Raw genomic sequence first — 20,214 nt, 5'->3', positions numbered from 1 at the left:
AAGCTCCATTCAGGTAAATCGATGGATTTTATGTATTTATTAGGGATTCAAGATAAATGGACTCTTTGGGACTTTCCTTTTATACAAGGAACAGAAACCATCAGAGTTTTATTTTCTTTATTTCATTTTATAATGATTTCATTTTGTGGGCGTTTGTGTGTATTTGAGGGCAGCAATGTGTTTTATAGGCTTCGAAGATTCTAATTCATTATAGGCTTTGAAGAAATCTAATTCAATTTGTGGACTTGCAAGAGTTTTATAACACTACATTCTCATTTTTAGCTTCCACTTTTTCAATATTGCATGTTATCAAGGAGGCTGGTGAGTTGGTTTGTTTGGAAGCGAGGGCTCATTTTTTAATGTAGTCCAGTTTCACCTCATTATATTTAAAAGGTTTTGGCTAGATTATTTGAGGTTACCAGATGATTTAAGGTATTCAGCTTTTTTTCACTTAACAAATCTGTTTTCTCTCATTTCATTTGCTTTTGCATGGCTGTTTTTTCCTCCTTTGCTGTTGTTTGTATTTGAGGTTGAGAAATAATTAACTAAGAAAAAAATCTATCAAATTAAAACAGATACCTTCATCTGAAAACCATTTGGACACAAACTGTCCTCTTTAAATTATTGTTGTAATGGCTGAGCCTTTGGCACCAATACCTTAATGGTATTCCTTAGTGGAAGGAGAGGTCTGACTGCTTACAGGGCCTGCAGCAGCAACAACACATTGATAGAGAATTACCACTACCCTTTGTTAGAGAAATTTTATCCTGCATCCAACTCAGCTTCTCTAGGGCCCTTTCCCCACTTACCTTTGTCCGAGGGTTAAGGCCAAGCGCTGCAATTCCCAGCTACAAGCGCTGCAATTCATGGTGAAGCGCACTCCTGAGTTTCATCACTGACCTCCAAGGCTTCATGCTGGTTACTGGGTTACTGTGCAAAAGGCGCCATTTCAAAAGGCGCCAGGAATTATGCGTGCTGAGGCAGCGTTGGGGCGGCTGCGTTCTCGCCATCCCTGAAGTGGGGAGTGCAGCTGGACCCTGCGCTACTTGAGGAGAGTAGCGCGGGGCTTAAGGTAAGTGGGGAAAGAGATTAGTATACAATATTTTGGGGTCTGAATGTTGCATCTGGAGTTCATGCATACCTTGACAGAAAATCTCTTGCTTGATATCATACCATGGATTTTCTCAAATCTCTGACTTGACCTGGCCAGAGATCTTCAGATGCAAAAACAAAGACAGAATGAAAATCTTGGAGCAACAGAGATAAATGATCTATTCAGCCTTTTAATTATCTACCTGAGACCTTCATAAAAATAGGATATAATAGAGGTTTCCATTCCCTATACATTACTTTAAGTGCCTAATAGTGACATACTTGCATAGTGGCATTTCCTGTTGTCTAAACATAAATAATTGGAAAATACTTGTTCATATTTGCTTTGCCTTTATTTTTTAGAAAAAACAATTATCTTACCCATTTTTTATGAAATAAAATAGGGTTGCACTTACCTGTAACCGCTGTTACAGTTACACAAAGTAAATAACCTGGGTTAGGCCTAGTTTGAACTTTTCCCAGTTAGCGATAAGCCCTAGCCTGTGGCAGGTATCTAAAAACTGAGTGTGTAAACAGAGCTGGCTGTCAGAGTTTGCCATAATCAACCAACCATAAATATGCCTAGCTTTGGTCAATGCCCTAGAAATATGCCCAAATAAGACAACATATTCAGATACCCGAATATTTGGGTATACCCAAAAAATTAGGGTCCATTTGATTTTTGGGTATTTTTTGTGTTTCACGTTTGTGCTTGCAGGGACCACATTTTTAAAGCTAGCAGCACCAGAATTTCAGTGTATCCTCTGGAGACTCTCCTGATGAGGTCACCCAAGGTTGGTGAAGTTTGATTCAGGGGGTCCAAAGTTATGAACCCCCCAAACGGGGTGCTCCCACCCTCATTGTTTCCAATGGGAACAAACAGAGGGTGCTACCCCTTTGAGGGTCCATAACTTTGGCCTCCCTGAACCAAACTTCACCAAACTTGGGGGTATCATCAGGACAGTCTCTGTATGAGACCCTGAATTGTTGGTGCCAGTAGCTTTAAAAATGCGACCCTGACAGGCACCCCAAGAAATTGTCCAAGATTCTGTGTTCGGCATTGTATTCAATGGGGAATTTCTGTGCAGGCTGCACATTTTTGAAGATAGAGGCTCCAGACTTTCAATGTGGCCCCAGGAGGCCCTCCTGGTAATAGCATCCAAGCTTGGTGAATTTTGCTTCTGAGGGTTCAATTTTATGGGCCCCCAAAAGGCTTATTTTGTGTCCCTGCTCCTACACATGAAGCCTACTGGGTGAGTTCTCTCAGAACTCTCCCAACCTCCCCCCCACCCCCAGAAGCAAATTTCACCAAGACTGGGTGCTATTACTGGGAGGGCCTCTGGAGCCACCTTGAAAGTCTGGTGCCTCTATCTTCAAAAATGTGCAGTCTGCAAAGAAATTCCCCATTGGGTACAATGGAGCCACTGCAGGGCACAGAATCTGCCAGGCTCTTCAACAATCAATGACTCTCCATGTCTAAATATGCCATCACCACTGCCATGCATTTTGTAAAGACTCTGGGGACAATGGTCAATCCATAGGGAAGCACCGAATACTGAAAAAGACAATACCCATAAGTCAATCTGAGAAATTTCCTATGTGGAGGGTGTATGGAGATATGAAAGTAGGCATCTTTCAGATTGATGACTACAAACCAAACATTCATTGAGAGTAACTCTAAAACAGCAGGTAAAGAATCTTTTAAACTATTAACCGTTTGAAACTATTAAACATTTATTTAAACAATGTCAATCTAGGTAATGTCGATCTAAGTAAAACTGACTGTTTGGCAGATGCACTTTCCTGCCTGCCTCACCCAGGGGGTGGGATTGGACAGCCCCTTCATACCATCTTCTCCTCCCAGTTAAAACTGGCCATCACTACTCATCAGCAGTCTTGCCTCTGGACAGCTTCACAAACGTCTCCCCAAGGAGCTTCCCCGTCCATCCTGCCCTCATCGGAATTGGTTTTTCTGGATGTTGGAAAGCTCCAGGTGCCTCCGGGGAAGGGGAGCCCTGATCGTGAATGTAGGGGAGGCCTATGGTGGAAGGGTATGTGCTGGAATCCTTCTGTGGAAGGGTGGAAGCTGCATGTGCTGGAATCCTTCTGAACTGAGGTCCTTCGGGAGGCCAAGATGCAAAATCAGCAGGACACTTTGGTTTTGTGAAAGCCTTCCATCTGATCTGGATGCAGTTTTGGTGGTGCTCTCTCTGTAAAGACGTTGAGGCATATGTTAAGGGATGCCCCATGTGTTCTATAGCTAAATATGCTCCTGGGAAGCCCCCGGCCTTGCTACAGCCCCTGTTTGCCCTGTCAGCACCCTGGCATGCCATCTCATATCTTTGGAGATCTGGAAGCTAAGGGCCGCCAAAAACACATCTTCTGGCCACAGTCATCCCACCTGCAGCTCTATCTCTGGGGCTTGAATATTGTCCAGACCATTTTTTGGGCTTTAGTTCCTCAGTAACAACCAAAGAAGGAACTGGATAGGTGACCAGGAAAGAACAGGAATCTGGTCTTGTTCTGTAAAAATTCTTACCCCTGAGTGACATGACTGTAGTGGAGGATGGCTTTTTCCAAATATTGGATAAGCCATCTAAAATGGGGAAAGCTACCAGCCCAGGTGTTTCAGCAAAAATCCTACTGAAGATCTTGTCCTTGGACTTTTGGTCTTCCCACATGCTCATCATGATGACTCAGGTAGGCTTTCAGAGCCACAGGTAGAGGCCCGATTGACTTCCCCTTCTTCTAGTTCTTGGTGCAGGTCACGCTGATATGGAAGAGTGAAAGGGGTAGCTGAGATACTGGAGCAGACCTCCCAACAGAAAACTGTGAGCATTCAGTGCATTAACCCACTGTTGGAAATGGGCAGGAGAAGGGAAGAAAGGAGGCCAAGCCATGCTCTGAGGCCAGGCAGTAGTTGAGGGAGTTTGAAATGGAAACTGCTCCTGAGGTAGGTTCAGCTACTGCTCATCTTCTGATTCAGAAAAAAGCAAGTCTGGGGGCTCTGAACCAACTGAAAGGGTATATTGTGGCACTGACAATTCCTCTGCGCAGAATGGAGACATGCACAGACTTGTGCTTTTCCTTCAACTTATGTCAGTGTTTAAGCTTGTGCCTCTTACACTGATCTGAGGAGGAATGGGAACAAGTCTGAACCAAAGGTTCACACAGGATCAGATCTGATCACAATGTGCTTGGAACAAACAGAACAGACCTCTTAGCAATTGGAAGCACCAGTTTAGACCTTGGTTTCAGAGGGACTGCCTGAACTGGGAATGATCTCTCCAGAATGGACAGGGATAAGGCTGGATGAGGGGAAGCCTGTGCACCTGCAGCTGAGGTGACCAACGAGAGGGTCTATTCCCATAGAACTGCCATTAGCCAAAAGGCCCTATCTGATCTGGCCTTAGACATGAAGTGCTGGCAAATCTGGCATGATTGCACAAGATGAGGCTTGCCCAACAGAGCAAACACAAGGTGTGTTTGTCACTGTGAGGCATGATCACTCCACACTGGGAGCATTTTTAAAAGGGGCTTTGGAAACCATAAAGGAAGTAACCCTGCCCCTATCACAAAGAAGTCAATAAAGAGGGAGGAGAAAGGGCCCTGCAGAGAGAGACCAGTGAAAGTTGTCTCAGCTGCAAAGGAAAACTGAGAACAATAATAAACTGTACAGGAAAAACTCAGGAGAAGACTGTAGGAAGGTCTGCTCCCATTGGTGGCAAAGAAAGTGTGTGTGTGTGTGTGTGTGTGTGAGAGAGAGAGAGAGAGAGAGAGAGAGAGAGAGAGAGAGAGCTCTCCTAGGGAACACGATGGTTTCAGCAGTAAGAAATCTCAGGAAAGTGTTTTATTTAAGTCAACATCTCATGGTGCTATTCAAATCTACAAAAGAAGAAAATGTGCAAAACCTGCATTCTTATTCACCGTGGAAGACTATCTCCAGAAAACATCCGTACAAGTGTTATGAGAGCAAAAACCATAAATGTCAAAAGGTTTCACATCTTGTCAAAGATATTAAGCATCAGCAAATCACCTTTTTTCACACCATGGCAATTCTAAGATGTTTGTTCTGTAATGCTGGTGTGCTACGGTTAACAGTACTGGAGCCTCTTTTATGTTAAATGATTCTGGGCTCACTAGTTCACATCCATGAAGTTTATGAAATTGCTGCTTTGACATTTCTTTTCAGACTCTGATAAATCTTGAATGAAATGTGAGCAATATTATTTAAAATATTTTCTGTTGTCAGATATTATGTGAACTCCTGTGGTTAAGCTTGTGTCAGAATTGTCAGTTGCTTATATTCACCAGATTGGCTAATGGTCCGATCAGATGTTCACCAGTCACTGCATGTCTGACACAACAGCACGCATGCATGTACAATCAGCTTTTGCACATGATGCTGTGTCATACATGCACAGTTTAGCAGAGGAGCATGGAAATTGTATTTTACCGATGGAAGCTTTCATAGCAAGCTTTCCCCCCTATTTTTGGACTCTCTTTCTGCAGTGAACCTGATTCATAAATTCCTTCATAATTTTGGGCTGACCCATATGAAAGCTGACCCAGTGTATATCACTTCATTACAAAGTTTGTCCCATTTTGGGGATTTGTTTCTGTGGTGGAAAGCTGTTTTCCTCCATCCCCACTTGGGCAGTGAGCCAATTTATGCTAGCTTGGATCCTGTTAGATTCCAGAACACTCTGCAGGATATTTCTAGGCCTGCAATCAATTTCTTACAGAGCTGAGTCCTGAAAAAAGGGCCTTCAGGAGGCCACGGAAAGAACTGCTCCCTGACACCCTCAGTGACTGCATAGTGCAATGAGATCATTAAGATGGCTAGAGTATAAGTAGCACCAGACTGAGGATGAAATTTTGAGAACATACTATAGAGCCCAATTGAAAGCCTATGAAGTGGCAGTGAAGGTGGCACTTACTATGCTCTCCTGATCAAATTGGTGTCCATGGTGCCTAGAATGGTGTTTTTCCATCTTTGTTAGGCCTCACAATTTTCTCCCTATTCATTTCAGTCCATCCTTGCCACATTGAATCATGCAATGGTCACATCTTGTTTAGACTACTGCAACTTGCTCTACATAGAGCTACCCTTGAAGTTGCTTCAGGTCGTACAGACATCATGGTCAGTTCATATCAGTCAACTGCACTGTTACCAATAGTTTCCGGACCTCTTATATTTGAAGCCCTTAACAGTCTGGTACCCTCATGCCTATGAGCACATTTTCCCATTATGATTGCCCTGCCCCCTTTGTTCATCTTTGTAGGGCTTGGTGGTGGTCCTGGGTCCCAGGGCAGCACAACTTTCTTTCACAAGGAGGAGGGCTTTCACAAATGTGGCACCCTCCCTCTGGAACACGCTGTCAAAAGACATTGGTGTACAACAGGACCTGATAATGTTCCAGATACCCTGTAAGACAAAACTATTCCAGCATGCTTTTGGCTTATAATATCTTTCTAATGACAGGGATTTTCTTGGCTAAAACGAATTAGATTAGTTTTAGGTATTTTGTAGTATTTTATAAGACTATACAGGATTTTATGGTATATTTATTACATTGTTGTAAACTGTTTCAAGTTCTTCATTGAAATGAAATGGTATAAAACTGAAATAAATAAAATGTTTATATAGTGACTGACATCAGAAACAACAACAAATAAATAAACCAAATAGACAAACAAAACAGTAATGTATCTTGGGTTTGCTGCAATTCAACAGATGGTTTATCTAAGGTGCTAGTTATGAGCCAAAGGGCTAAAAGTCCTTCATCTTGCCCCCAGGTTTCTGACATGCTTAAGCATTGTAGTTGCCTGTAAGGAGAGAATTGTGGCTAAATCCAGATGAAACTCAGCTGCAATTAGCCTGCTTCCAGCAAGATCTTCCGTACTTCTCCCCATCCCAGTGTACGTTGTCCTCCCTCCAGACTCCATGATAATCAGGTGGGAACAAACAATATAAGAGAACTTTACTAGAGTCAATTGTTTACCAGAACTTGTAAACTCACAAGTATTTTTGTTCTAATTTTTAATTCAGCCAGTATTATTTCAACTTACCTACCCTGAACCTCTTCACAGCCTTCTCCCTCATCAGCATCCAATGGCAGAACACTTCCTTTGCATCCCGAAAATACGACGTCTGCTTCCAAATGACGTCTTTTGGAGCCCACCAGGTGAAAGAGAGCAATAACACACTAGAGCAATAACGCATTAGAAAAAGACAACTACAGGAAGCTGCTGCAAAATATGCGAAAACAAACCCATCAGTCCACAGACAGACTGTGAGGAAATATGCTGCATGTCACCCAAAAGTTCACAAACAGACTGCAAAGAAGTATGCTGAATGTCACCCCGAAATTCATAGAGAGCCTATGATGAAGTATGCATAGCGAAGCACGGGTACCCTGCTAGTTCATTTATAAAAAGCAACTGAGAATCTGTCTCTTCTGTTCTACTTTACTAATATACATACACACACACCCAACAAGGTAGTCAAAGTCGAAGTCTTTATTTATGGTCAATGAACCAAATACCCCAACAAGGTAGGGTGGCATGCAAGGGAGGGGAGGGAGGGGGTCCAGCATCTGGACATGGCCCACCCTCCCTAGTGGAGAGGGGGGAAGGGAGGGAGAGGGAGAAGGAGGGGTGGCATGCAAGGGAAGGGAGGGAGGGGGAGAGGTTATATTTCATAGGAAAATGATATTATGAAGTCTGTGATATTACTTGCCTATCAATCATTATGAAGATAGTTTGTAGAATGTTTCTTAAACTGAAGTAGAATTTCTGTCTCTCTGAATACTGATAAGCTGTTCTTTCTCTCTCTCCCTTCCGCCCCCATGTTGCTATAAGGCATACACTGCTTTCTGCAATCAAGTACATTTAGCCTTCAAGTATGACTACAGAAAACATCTGCCTTTCTAAAGTACCATTGAATGTTGTAAAGGGCTCCTTTTGTTGTATTAGTAAGGTCAATAAGAACCAGGATGTTTAGGGACTGACTGGGAAAACAGATGTTGAAATCTTAAACATTGCCATCAAGATGCCAATACTCTGCAAATGGATGTATTAATGTTTGAATTGTTTTGGAGACATTCCTTCCTGTGCTTTTTCCTATAACCCCCCCTGCTTTTCGCCAGTTCATTGATCCCCTACCATTGCTACAGGAGATGCTGTTGGCCTCAATAAAATTTTATTGTCATTCTCAAGTCTCTTGCCTCCCAATATTCCTTGTCCCTCCCATCGGAAATTGGGTAAGCCTGCCTGGTGCCTTCTGCAGCAGCAAACTCAGTGAGCATTTTGGGTACCAAAGTGGTCCTGTGCCATAATTGTTATAAATTGTAAGCACGGCTTCAGGTTCAAGCTCCTGGAATCATGCTACAGTCTTTGTTGTTGTACTGGTTCATAACACAATGTTAACTTTACCCTGATGAATATATCCTGAGCCAGATCATTGATCAATCAAGCTAAATAGTTTATTTTGACTGGCAGCAACACTCCCAAGGTCCCAACAGCCTTTCAGTCTCAGATCCATTGAATTTGAAATGCCACAGATTGAACTGAGGTCTTCTGCATGCTAAGTGCTACGGCTGAAGTTATATCCCCTTCTCTTATATCACCTCATGTCAAACCTACCTGATGCTTCTAGCAGGTAATTTACAATTAATGACTTTAGCAGAGCATTTGTTAAATAAGTCAATGGGTGCTGTTGTTTTCAACTACATATTGCAACTCAGAAGCTTATTTTAGGATAATTCATTTCCAGGTCCCTTGTCAGATTCTGAGGTAAGACAAAATGCAGCTAAATAAATTATTTAAATGAGGATAAGGAGCAATAAATTTGATTGCTCTTGGCATAAGTATGATACAAAGATGGCATTTAGATGAGCTCTGAGAGAAGAATTGCACATATAAAAATGAAAAGATGCTAAGCATTGTGCCCTGAGGGAATCTTCACTGAGATATTCACATTGCAAAAGTCCAATCTGATTAGAACTTTGGAGTTCTATTGCCAATCAGGGACTTTGTCTTTGGCAAATAACTACCCCTAGGCACCTTTGGAAAATCTTGTGATATGTTTGCCTTTAACTCCTTAAGCTCTTGATGAAAACTAACTGGAAGTATTTCTTTTGATACAGAGAAAGCTAGAAACAGATCTAGTGCTTATGTTTCCCACATATGCAGTTGATTTGTGATAAGACTATTAATGAAATCTATATATATATAAAAAGCTAACAGTGTTTTTGTTGATGATAGTATAACTCAGTAACTGCTGGGCCAATTCCTCTGAAAATTCCCAGCCACTATAGTCAGCCAGGCGAGAGTGTTTTAGATGTTCACATACCTGAAATTTCACACCTGGCCCAGGTAAAATGCCTTTTCCCCTGCGCTCCATGGTGAAGGACATGCAGCTGCCTGTGTGTAACTGTCACCTTTAGAATGTTCGTGCTGCTTAGAATGTTCACTCAGATGGCCAGATATGCGCAGTGGAAACAGTCCATAGGCAGTAACTCGAGTGGAAGTGAAACACATACATGCATACATACACACGAGGGAGAGGGAAGGGAGGGAGAGGGAGGGGTGGCATGCAAGGGAAGAGAGGGAGGGAGAGGGAGAGGGAGGGGTGGCATGCAAGGGAGGGGAGGCAGGGGGGCCCAGCAAATCTTGATATGACCTGCACCCAATTCCCTAGCTTTCTAGAGAGGAAAAAGGAAAGGGAGGGAGTGGGAGGGGTGGCATGCAAGAGAAGAGAAGTGAGGGAGGAAAGGGAGTGAGGGGCGACATGCGGGGGGGAGGTAGGGGGCCCAGCATCTTGATATGACCCACCCACCCTAGCAGAAGGAAAGGGAAGGAAGGGAGGGGGAGGGGTGGCGTACAAGGGAAGAGAAGGGAGGGAGGGAAGAGAGTGAGGGGCGACATGCAAGGGATAGGAGGGAGGGGCCAGGCACCCTAGATTCCCTGAATACTGTGGTTACAGTTAAGAAAACAGGGACGCATCACTCAGGAGTAAGCTCGGTACAGCAACTGTGACATACTTTGAATGGCTGTATCGCGCCCCTCAGAGGGTTTTCTCAGAAGCGACACCCATTGCCACCAACCAAACTTACTCCCAGGTAAAGGATCATGACCAGCCAGCCTAGATGTGTGGGAGGGGTGCCTTTCCATTCCCCCCCAAGGAATGCGGGCACATACATCAATGACATCGCACAGTATCAGGCTGTGTGTTTGCATGAGCACGTACTGCTGGCCTCTGCAATTGATTTGCTGCTACTGTTCCTTTCCCATTTCACCACAATAAGCCACAGCAACGCATGGCCGGGCCCTGCTACTCTCTCTATATAAAAAGCTAACAGTGTTTTTGTTGATGATAGTATACCTCAGTAACTGGCCCCAAGCTGTAGTTTTAAATATCCACAGATCATGCTTCACTATTAGATATCATGTACAGAGAAAAAGAGTGTACGAGAAAGACAAAAAATATTTCTCATTTCTCTGAGAAGCAAAATGCTACAGAGTTCTTATCTCTCTGTCCTCCCCTATTGCTGCTCTTGTCAAATTCAAGACCAAAACAAGACTCCATAGCCCCAAAGCTTTAATAAGTATTGTTTTGGGGAGCATCCAGTTATACAAGCTCTCATTCACATCTTCCTTCCTTACTATGTGTTCTTTTGAGGTATTTTTGTACTCTTCTCCAAGTAATCTCATTCCCAGTGAGATCAAGAGATATTTCTACTAGTGAATAGTTCTGATGTGAATGTTGGCAACCATGAATGCTGATTTAATTGAACATTGAGTGAACAAAATGTTCACAGACACTACAGATGGAATGTGAATGTGATTTCTAATTCTCCGAATGTTTATATACTAATTTCCCTGCTGTCTGACACAGCCAAGTTTCAATCTGTTGACAAACAGCATGATTATTTTCTCTTTTATCTGTTCATTTAAAAATCAAAATGTTTCTATTAGATGAGACTTTGAAAGGTCTCTTTCCAATAATAATTTGATGCATGACTGCTTTTAATGAATCTGTGATTCTGAAATATATTTGAAACTAAAGGGTTTTCCCCCCTGTTATATGGAATGTTGCCCTAGCATTGCTCTCCCCTTTTATTGCTGTTCTGTGTGGGCTCATTCTTAATTAAAATTAAGTTTTTACATAGTGACCCATAAAGGATCTTGGTTCTTCCTTAAGTAACAATTAAATGAGACATGTCATCCTCAAAAATACAAAAATGTCAAGGATGTAAAATCACACGTTCCCATGTTCCAGGTAAATTGCCAGGGTGCTGTCATGGAAGTTTATAATTACATGTTTCAGGTTACAGATTGTTCAGCTCTAGTGCTTAGATGTATTATTAAATGAACATCATTTTACACACACACACACACACACACACACACACACACACACACACACACACACAAGTTTAGAAGATAGTAAAAACTCTTGGACATGTATGATCAATGTTCAACAGAACAGCTGCACCAAAATTAGCAAGGTTATAGATCATGGTTAGACTTTTTTAACGTTAACTTCCATCTATAATTACTGGGAATTTTTTGCGTTGCTGTAAATGAAACTATACCATCCACACAGCCATATGTATATAACTTAACTGGCCAATTTCTCTGAAGGCCTCTTTGGTTGTGAAGATCAGACCCAAGTAAACTGTCTTGTAAGTATCTTCTCTATTTTGGTTAATGTTTCTTGAAAATATTGTATATGGTTACTGATACCCATTTAAAACAACAGGTTTGTTCTTGGGTGTTTTTGCTTTGTTGTGAATTCCCAAGTCTGTGCCATCTAAAGCTACCTTATAGTAAACCTCTTTTATGACTGGGTGCTACTTTCACAAAAGTGGAATACAAAAACACATGTGCTGTGTTATGAACTTGAAGAGAATTCTCAGGATTTTTTCCCTCATGCTCTGCCCATAATGCACATGTAAGCGCTCTCTCTCTCTCTCTCTCTCTCTCTCTCCCACTTCTATATACACTCATTCTTACTGCTAGCTTTGATCATTCATTTGCAGCACTTATTAATGTATCTCATAGCTGTTTCTTCCCTTAGATCCTATTCAATGTATCATGGAAATTCTAACCAGTTTGAACAGGAAGGTTCAGGTTTTGTTCATTTTAAAAAATATCCGTGCTGTTTAAAAATTGTATGTCGCATGTTTGAGGTTTTTATTGTATTTAGGGGATCTTTACATGGGTGATTTCAATGGAAAATACAGTCAAACCTGAAACCCCTCTTCAACTGGGATGACATTTTGAGGTGTTGTGTCTTATGTTCAATATATCCTCCCTATTTCATGTAGATAGGGTAAAATGTCCTGTTCTAGAGGCAATGAAAGTCATATATTTCAAGATCTAACTCTCTCCCCACTCATTAATTGTAATGAAATCTCAGCAATGAAATCTGTAGCTCACATCCACCAAATCCTCCCTGTAAGATAGCAAGAAGACAAGAAATGGTCATTTAAACAAATCTTTCCTGAAGAGTGGGTAATGGGGGCCTAGTGATTCTGTTGTCCTTTCCTATTGCTGAGGAGATGAGGTTGGGCTGTATTTAAAAACAGAAATAAAATGAAGCAATAAACTTGACACATGTTGACAGAATGGTTTTTTAAAAGTACTTTGAATACTACAGAACAGTGAGAGGACGCAAGATGTGTGGATTTTGCCTGTATTTTCCTTTAAAAACAAGTACATCTCCTTCGGTCTACCTCTGTCTATCTCTGCCATGCTTTAGACATGGGTAACTTAAATCATGGGTCGATTCCCACTGACAATTAATCGCGTGGTACTTACGTGAAAAAACAAGGTTGCAGGCATGCCTCCCCACTCCTCGAGCGACAAAGGGAGTTTCTTCCTGTTTCTGGTGCTCATTCCCCCCCTCCCATTTTGCATTTTCGCTGTACCTACTTGGAAGTACAACTTTTTCTTTTACCACGGTTCTTCCCAGTCTCGAGGAGAGGAACGGGGGACTAATCTTAACTTAATTTCCCGTTGTGGAGCGTGACATGAATGCTGACGACCAATCAGCGGTCTCCAGGCACTTAGCAATGCGTGCACAAGATTTCCTGGTTTCGTTTTCGCCTTTGGGGTCAGAGAGTGCAAGCGTGAGGAGACGAGAACATGTGAGCCAGTTTCCGTAGCAGATCGAGCAGCCATTTAAACAATTAGCAATTCGCTCGTTTATTCACCTTAATGCTTAAACGTTTAGCCTTGCAAATGTGTTGTCATTCTAATGTCATGATGTGATCACGTGATTTTTGTGGGGGGAAAAGGGACCCGCCCAAACATGGCACGCTAGCCAATCAGGAAAGACAAAAAATGGAGATCAATTTGTTGTGGGGAGTGCTGCATTTCCAGAACCCGATGTAGCCCTACATGTCTTCGCAGAATAAATCTGCAATGGTGAGGTTGAAACCAGGATAAAAAGATGCCGTTTATTTTTAAACTTGGTTTAAACTATATTTAATTTCCAGTGGGGAATCGACCATGTATAACAGGGTCTCCAAAAGACTGCTTTTACATGAAAGGAAAGATTCTCTCGTACTGTCAAATCCTTCTCTCATGTTGTGCTGTCTTCTTGTGTTTGTATGCCATTCTGTCATATATTTTTTAACTAAAAAGCCTTAACCGCTACTCTTTTAAACAGATTGATGCCTATGCTGAAGGCGGAGAATGGAGCACAAAAATATATTTGGATGCTCTTTCATAACAGCATTGTTGCCTTTCCAGCAAACAATTTTTGGGCACTTTCACACATGCTGATTAATGCACTTTCAAAACACTTTGAAAGGACTTTGCAGCTGGATTTACTGGGTGAAATAGTAAAATTCACTTGCAAATATTCGCTAGAGAGATGTTAGTTAAGTGGTTCACTGTTTGTAAGTCTTGAGAAGGAGATTAGGCTAAAACATCACGTCTGTCCCTTCAGAGTGTCTTTCGTCATCAGACACAAATGACAGGTCTGCCAACATACTATCTAGGGCTTCTTGCAGAAAATAATGGTCCTTTAAAAGGTCACAGGTGCTTTTGAAGAGTTCTAGTTGTTTTCCAGGGACTCTCTCTCTCTCTCTCTGTGTGTGTGTGTGTGTGTGTGTGTGTGTGTGTGTGTGTGTGTGTGTGTGTGTGTGTACTCTTGTGCCTCCCAAAACTCAAAGTATTCAAAATTTCAGAAGATAAAATATTTTTTTTAATCTTCATTTTCATTTATTGGATTTATAACCTACCTTTTCGCAGCTGAGGTCAGGCTCAGGGCAACTTATAACAATTCAATAGACAATATAATATAATATACATAATAAATCAAATGAAAACATAGAAAAATATAAATTATTGTCAGTCTTTAAAATCCTAGAAGGCGTAACTAAAAAGCAAAGAAGATCCCAGGGAGAGTTCTGCAACCCAGCTTCTCATCACTATCTCATGTTTGGGTTTTGTATGGGGAAACACAGACTGAATTGACAGCCATGTAACAGGTTTACCTAGCTGACTGTTTTCTATGTCACATTTGCTTTCATGCGCCTCCTTGATGACCCAGAATCCCCTTTCCAAAAAAAAAAAAAATCAAAGCACAGAGCGCTGCTTTATACATTGGGTGAGATCACTGGATTATCAAGGTCAGCATTGCTTCAGGTCCATTGCCTGAAAAGTGATGATGTAGATAAATTGAGTGGTTGTGTGTGTGTGTGTGTGTGTGTGTGTGTGTGTGTGTGTGTGTGTGTGTCTGTGTGTGTACCTTTTGTGCCTCCTAAAACTCAAAGTATTCAAAAATTCTTAGAAGGAATAAAATATTTTTTTTAATCTTCATTTTCATTTATTGGATTTATAACCTACCTTTTCGCAGCTGAGGTCAGGCTCAGGGCAACTTATAACAATTCAATAGACAATATAATATAATATACATAATAAATCAAATGAAAACATAGAAAAATATAAATTATTGTCAGTCTTTAAAATCCTAGAAGGCGTAACTAAAAAGCAAAGAAGATCCCAGGGGGAGAGTTCTAACCTAGCCATCACTATCTCATGTTTGGGTTTTGTATGGGGAAACACAGACTGAATTGACAGCCATGTAACAGGTTTACCTAGCTGACTGTTTTCTATGTCACATTTGCTTTCATGCGCCTCCTTGATGACCCAGAATCCCCTTTCCAAAAAAAAAAAAAATCAAAGCACAGAGCGCTGCTTTATACATTGGGTGAGATCACTGGATTATCAAGGTCAGCATTGCTTCAGGTCCATTGCCTGAAAAGTGATGATGTAGATAAATTGAGTGGTGGGCAGTGACTGAGACATTTTTAGCTAGGAAGAAGATAATTATATCCAAACAAAGAAGATGGCTAGTATCTAACTTTGTATATGTGCTTCTAAGACCAACCTCTTTTTTTTAAAGTTTTTATTATTAATAACAACATATGTAAAGAAGATACATAGATATAAAACAAGCATTTTAACATAGAATATCAACAAAATTATATACACCTAAAATTACACAAATAAATTTGTATATCTTCCACCTTAATCCTAATCCTTTATCCCCACACACCCATGTACACATTAAGAAAAAAAACATACAAAAACAAACAAAAACAAACAAAAACAGACACACACACACACACAAAACAAAAAAAACTGCAAAGAAAAATATAATGCATATATATTTATGTATATATATATGAGCAGACTTCCAAAAATCTCTAGTTGTATTTTTCCCTTAATCTCGTATGTAATTTTGACTATTACAATACTGTTTTCTGAATGTATTGAGTCCATTTTTCCCATTTGGCAGTTATGATCTAGTTTATAGTCGGCTTCATCTTCTATTTTTGCAAGTTTTGCCAATTCTAATACTTTAATTTGCCATTCAAATTTGGATGGATCATGATTAGATTTCCAATATTTCGCCCATACAATTCTGGCTGCAACTGTTAGATATTGAAACAGTGACATTTGAGTTTTACTCATTTTTAAATCTATCATACCCAGTAAATATCTTTGTGGTTTCAAAGAGATCTTCCTATTTAGGAATGATAGCAATTTCTTTATGTATCATTTTCTAGAATTGAGTGGCTTTCATCGCAAAGCTTCACCATTGGTGAATAAATGTCCCTCGCTTTTGTTTGGAACATTTCCAACATTTCCATCTGATGTATGATACATTTCTTGATAATTTTGCTGGTGTAATGTACCAGCGACTCATCATTTTATAATGATTTTCTTTGATAAGTAATTAGCTTCTTGTAAGATTCAATGTGTTCTTCCATAATGCTTTCCCACTTGACTCTTACACATTATATATTGCCAGGCTAAGATCTTTGGCCCATTGAATCATATATAGTCTTTTATATATTCTGTTTCCTAAGTCCAATTCTAAGCAGAATTTGTAAAGGTGTCCGATTAATTTCTTTCTATGATTTTGAAATGTAACAATAAGAATAACTGATCAGGTTGCAGGGTTAGTATTAAATCTGTTTTTATCCTTGGAAAAACACCTTTGTAATAGTTGCATATAAAGCCACCAATCTATCTTCTCATATTCTGTTCATTCAGGACTTGTATCGATTTTACCCTCGATATTTAAAATTTCTTGTTTTTAGATCAACTTGAAGTATTAAGAAGATCTGCACATGTTATCCATTTTCAATCTTTTATGGAATCTTCCAACTAACGCGCCTTGAGGAGATGTCCAGAGTGGTAGATAGTTATAAAGTTTATGTTTATATTTGTTCCAAGTACTTTTAAATAGGGAACATCTTATTATATGATTATTATAAAATTGTTTTATTAGCTATAGTTTTATTATAATGTAAGAACGCATGACTTCCAAATTTTAGACTGTGTCTAATTCTAACAGCTAACAATTTAGGATTTGAAAGAACAAATCCCATTCTTTCAAGCCATGATGATAGACACGCTGGGCTTCAGCAAGTATATAACTTTAGGGTTAGGTAAAGCCAAGCCGCTTTTAATTTTAAGTTCAGTCATAACCTTTATATTTAATGCGTTGGTTTTCTTCCTCCCCACAAAAAAAATTTATTAAATTGCTAAGCTTGCCATTCTTTTAAATGGTTTTATCTGTTTTAAATTATTGGCATGGTTTGAAATAAAAATATAAATTTAGGTAACAAATCTATTTTAATTGCTTAGTAACATGCGCCCCAATAACAATGATAGCTTTAATTCTTTTCCCAATTTCTAATATTGTTCGATATTGAGTCTCCACAGCTTCGTAGTTATTCTACATAAAGATCTTAAATTTTGATTTAGTTATTGTAATACCTAAATAACTTGACTTTGTTTGTAATTAAACATTCTATATTTTCGGTCGATTTTTTCTTAACTGCATCACACATGTTTTTAATTAATAGCTGTGGATTTATCTTTGTTTCACCATTAAACCGAGGAAACTTCAGCAAAAGTTTTTAATGTATTTTTGTAGATATGTGTTGATGATTCTATTGGTTCTTCTAGGTAGTACCACTACCATCAATGGGCATTAGGCCCTGACTTTAAAAGAAATGTCATGCTTTTTAATTCCTAACACCTTTGATGTCTTCTTCATGGTTTCTGATTTTATCTAGAAGAACTTCAGTCGCTAAAATAAAAAGAAGCGGGGAGAGTGGGCAGCCTTGGCGCGTTCCTTTGGTAATTTGGCATACATTTGAAAGCTCATTATTAATTATAAATCTTGCAGATTGCTCCTTATAAATATGGCTGATCCACGTACAAAATCTTTTGCCGAATCCTCTTTTTTCTAAAATACACATTATGAATTGCCATTCAATAGAATCGAATGCTTTACGAAAATCTATAAAGAATAGGGCTAATTGTCTATCAGGTTTTTGTTCAAATGCTTCTATAACGTCTATTATTATTCTAACATTATCTTTGAGATATCTGTCAGGTAGAAAACCATTTTGATCTGTATGGATAATTTTTGAAAGAACTAATTTTAGCCTCTCCGCCATAATCAAAGCAAATATTTTATAGTCCGAGCCTAATAATGAAATAGGCCTATAATTTTCTATATCCAGTTTGTCTTTCCCTTGCTTTGGGATTAATGAGACATTAGCTACGTTCCATGATTCTGGGACACCTTCCTTCTCGATGTTATTAAACAATTTTAACAGGATTTCTGGAAGCTCGTTTATGAATGTTTTATAGAAAAAAATTTGTTAGCCCGTCAGGACCTGGGGTCTTGTTAAGTTTTAATCTCTGAATTGCTTTCAGTATTTCTTCTCTTGTAATTGGTAAGTTTAACCTTAAATTATCTTCTTGATCTATCACCTTTAAATTTGCTTCTTCAATATAATTGTCAAGTATTTTTTTATCTCTTTTTTGGGACTTATATAAATTTTGAAAAAAGTCAACAAATAGTTGTTTTATTTCTTTCTGTTGCAAAACCGTTTTTTGTCCGTGCTTAATTTTTGTAATATATCTGTCTCGATTTCTTTGCCTCAACTTCCATGCTAGAACTTTAGAGATTTTGTTACCGTATTCAAAGTTTGTTTGTTTGCATTTTAATATTTGTAAACTGATTTTTTCTGTCATCATTAAATCCAATTGGGCTTTCAATACTTTTAATTGATGTACTTTCCCTGTGTTTTTTGGATTATTTATCAATTCTTGTTCTGTATCTTGTATTTGTTTAATCAATTTTAATTTGTTTTTTTCTTTTGCTTTCTTTTTGATAGAGTTTTGTTGTATAAAGTGTCCTCTAATATATGCCTTAAATGCATCCCAAATAATCCCCCATTTCAACTTATGAATATTAAACTTAAAGAATTCTGCTATTTCCTTCTTAGTTTGTTCAACTACTTCTGTGTCTTGTAATAACAACTTGTTCAGTACCCATCTATATTCTGATTTCTGGGTTTTTTGTCTAAAACAAACAATCACCGGTCTATGGTCTGTTATAGAGTCTGATAAAATTTCAACTTTACATACATCTTTTAAGAGATTTGAGGTCGCCCATATCATGTCGATTCTCGAACCTGAACCATGTCGAGTGGAGTAAAAGGTAAAGGTTTTGTCTGATCCATTAACATGCCTCCAAATATCAACCATACCCAAATTCTGCATCGCCTCAAAGAAAATATTAGGAAGCTTCCTACTAAGTATTCAAAATTTCAGAAGATAAAATATTTACTCCAAGAACCTTATTTGGGATTGCTTTGTCCTTATTCTTTAGTTTGCCTTTGATTAATTTGTTTTAATTTTTGTACCGATAATTTGTTTACGTGTCTGCCTGAAAGGGAATTGAGGGTTGGGGAGATAATCCCTTTCCCTGGTTTTTTAAAAACTTTTCATTGTTTTCTATTTGCTTTGTTTGCCTTGTTTTTAAAAGGTTTTAAAAATATTTAAATAGATGCTTGCTTGGAAGGAATATTCAATTTTTGCCCACTTTAACAAAAATGTACTTTACTGTCTAAAAGGCTTACTTGTGTCTCTGTGGTTGCTTCAAGGGAGTTGTTTTTTTTCCTGGTTTTAAATCTCTTCCTTTTTTTCTTTTTGTGTTGGAGAATTGCTGTTGGCTTCTTTAAAAAGTTTTTTTCTTTTGCAGTTTGTGGGCTTTGAGTAGTTGTTTAAGGCTTCAAAGTTATTCTTTTACAGTACTCTTAAGTTCCCTAGAGAGAATAATGGGTCCCAAAATTTTGGAATTTCAGAAATAATCTGAATTTGAAATCCAGAAAGGGGTTGGAGGAGGCATGGCAAAGGGAGTGCCAGGCTTCCACCAAAGGGGCTTTGGGTGGCTCAGAAGAGAGGGAAAACAAAAACCCCTCCTGTGACCTGAATTGCCCACTCTCCGCCCCCACATGCCAGTGTCCACTCCCTATGCACATTTGACCTACCCATCTGGATTGAGATGTAAGGATCTGAAATCATCAATATAGTTAATTCTCAATGTGGGCTGTCTGGTTACTCAAATCCAGAGATTGGGGCTATGAACAGACATGGAAGAGCTTTCTTTAAAAATAAAGAAGAAAAACCCAGGTTTGTGGGAAAATCTGGATTAAAAAAATAAAATATATGTGTGTTTAAATCTCCCCACCCCCATGGTTGAAGGAATACCTGTAGTTTTAAAGAACA

This window comes from Sphaerodactylus townsendi, linkage group LG07, assembly GCF_021028975.2.
Source record: "Sphaerodactylus townsendi isolate TG3544 linkage group LG07, MPM_Stown_v2.3, whole genome shotgun sequence".
Lineage (NCBI taxonomy): Eukaryota > Metazoa > Chordata > Lepidosauria > Squamata > Sphaerodactylidae > Sphaerodactylus > Sphaerodactylus townsendi.
Note: the sequence above shows the minus strand (reverse complement) of the source record.